At 34.8% G+C, this 2,790-nt stretch overlaps 1 long non-coding RNA gene across 3 annotated transcripts; it reads left to right on the forward strand.

Annotated features, from left to right (window-relative positions):
- Positions 1 to 1,249: 1,249 nt before the first annotated feature.
- On the forward strand, positions 1,250 to 2,329 carry LOC111908789 (uncharacterized). 3 transcript variants are annotated; one of them, XR_002855987.3, is made up of 3 exons: positions 1,259 to 1,692; positions 1,783 to 1,967; positions 2,048 to 2,329. It is a non-coding gene; the product is annotated as an uncharacterized LOC111908789 (long non-coding RNA). The 3 variants fall into 3 exon arrangements; XR_008224647.1 differs by lacking the exon at positions 2,048 to 2,329 and having other exon boundaries at positions 1,250 to 1,692; positions 1,783 to 2,011; XR_008224648.1 differs by lacking the exon at positions 2,048 to 2,329 and having other exon boundaries at positions 1,250 to 1,682; positions 1,783 to 2,011.
- Positions 2,330 to 2,790: the final 461 nt, after the last annotated feature.

Below are 2,790 nucleotides of genomic sequence, written 5' to 3' on the forward strand. Positions count from 1 at the left end.
TCTAGTTAATGTTTATAATGAGTCCTATAACCGAGCTATATGATTGAGTGTACCCGCTACAACGCTTCATTGGATGTTGTAGTAACAATTGTAGACACTTATCACCCGTTTCGATTTATCAGTCGAGGTTGTAGCTAGCAACCGCTGGTGGGGATGTCAACCCTGTATAGATCTATACATATGTATCTCGCTCCGAAGATTACCTGTTATAGTAGTGTGGGTATGCTAAGTGTTCAGACTCAGCTAATAAATGTTGTCTCACTAAAAAGCCCTTAACTACAAAGTATGTGAATAGCTTTCAGCCCTAACATAATTGTGGTTAAGTCACTAGGCATAATGAATTTTATTGTATAAAGTTTATAAAAGCCGGGTAGGCTTGGTATGTATATAAAAGTGTAATGTACTCACTTTTATAAAGATGTATATTTGAAAGTAGTGAATATATGTACATGAATAAACTTTATGTATTTAAATATATAAATATACATGAATAGCAATAACTTGAATCCTTCAAATACTACAAAGTTTTATAACGTCACATAAAAATCATATATTTTTGTATCATATAGCATTCGTTGTATGAACTAGTTATTTGACGATAAAATAACCATAATACGTATACAAAAAGTTTATACTAGTTTATTTGTAACAATATGTTAAATTGTTAAATAAAAAATTTATAAACTAGATTTATTGTATTTTTGCATAAATGATAATATATTTTTATAAATAAAGTATATAGGCACATGTATTCCCGTCCAAAATAATTAAAATATTAAAAAGGGTCATAAGCACTCACCCTTGAAGCGTCCAAAATAATTAAAATATTAAAAAGGGTCATAAACACTCACCCTTGAAGCGTGAGTTCCATTGTTTCGAATTCGGTTTCTTTTGAGAAACTTGTCTTGAGAAACCACAAATCCGTAATTCTTGAGCATTGAAATTCTCTCGGGACCGTTTCGTAACGAATTTAACTATTAGGAGCTGTTTCGTAATTTAATTAACCGAAACATGACTGCTTTGGTTAAAATAAATAGAGGGAGGGACATTAACGGTTTAAATGAGATTAATGTTTGAGAATTAAACCAATGTTGATAAGAAATCTCTATGGAAGGGCTGTTTTGTCTTAAATAAACCAAAGTTTGGCAAAAAAAGGGCTTATTTTAAAAAGAATGTTGCAGCAGCGTTTATTTTGTCATTTTATCGAAGTTGGAAGGACTTAGGGTTTTTTCGTCCCGTCTTATGTTTGATCGGTCAAATACAAGGGACGATCGCAAGTAGAAGGTGAACGAACGATTACAGTCAGGAAGGGGGCACACGAAGCCAGCGACGATGCTTCCGATTCGTTGCTCGTCGCAGGCCACGAAGAGGGCCGAGGAACTTCTGTCGACAGAAGAAGAAGATGGGAATAATCAGTAGGGCTACGCTCCCTTCTCGTCCGGCTCCGAGGTGCAAGGGTTGTGGATCGGTCTCGGGCGGAGGGTGCGTCTCCGAGGTTGACGAGGCCGATAGCAAGGAGCGAGAGGGAGGATAGAAGAGGTTTCGTTGGTCTCGTTGGGTGCAGCGATGGAGTGGAATGCGAGGCCAAAAAAGGGGTCCGGAAGAGGCATGTCAAGCAGCGCCTCCAGCTTCTGCTGAGGTCTCCGCAGCAGTCCTCGACATGCGACGGATGTTTTGCTCCGGTAAGAGTGGGTGAGTGGATCGGAGCAGCCCCCGGTTGTTTACCGTTTTTTTTTTTTTTTTAAATTTTTTTTTTTTTTTTTTTGTGTTTTTTTTTGACAGAAATGAATGGGTGTTTGGGTTGGTGCTGCTGCTTCGATGGTTTACCAGAGCACCACCCGTACTTGGCTGATCGAAGGAGGTAGAAAGCAGTGATTTGGGGGTGTTTGGTTTGTTTCATTTGAAAGGGAATAGAACGAGGGATGTTGCGAGGATTAAACTCCATGACAATATGACATAACTCTAAGGTAGTTTTTTTTTTTTTTTTTTTTTTTTTTTTTTTTTTTTTTTTCTGTGATTTCTTTGTTCAAAAGAGATTCAATGGCAGATTATAAGAGTATGGCTGGATGATTATTTGAAGAAGAGAAAGGATGTGAGGGGGCTGTTCACTGACAGCTTCAATTGAGAAGAACACTCTTCCTTTGTGTATGGTTTTGTATAAAAATATTTTTTTTGTATGGTTTTGTATAAAAAGATGTTTACTTTGTGTGTAAACTTGGTGTGTTATCATTAATAGCTGTCAATTTGTGTATGTATGAATCCTTGAAGGATTTTTGGAGAGTACAAACTCTATTGCCTTATGTGTGTATTGTGTGGGTTATTTGGGTGTATTTTTGGTCCTATAGTGCATATATTGTTGGTCCTATAGTGAATGTACTTACACCTTTATATGTTTTTAGGTATTTTGGTAACAATTTGATATACACATATTGTAAATGTTTAGATGTTATTTGATGTCCATTTGACAATATAATATATGTGTATCATTTTATTGGTTAAATGGACCCAAGTGAGTAGGATTTGAGCTTTATATAAATAATAACCCAATGTTTTTATCATATTTGTTTTATTATTAAGCTTAGTAAATCTTCTATGGCATACATAAAAATTCTCGTATATTATATTATTGAAATGTCACACTTCTTATTACATATATACTGTAATTAATTTACGTTCATTAGACACATGTATATAGTATATTTTATGAAAACTATAGCAAATTTTTATAATTGTTTGTAACTTAAGTTCTATGCACAAATATATATAGTTGAACACGAATTTAGAAATATA

This window comes from Lactuca sativa, chromosome 6 (assembly GCF_002870075.4).
Source record: "Lactuca sativa cultivar Salinas chromosome 6, Lsat_Salinas_v11, whole genome shotgun sequence".
In the NCBI taxonomy this organism is placed as follows: Eukaryota; Viridiplantae; Streptophyta; class Magnoliopsida; order Asterales; family Asteraceae; genus Lactuca; species Lactuca sativa.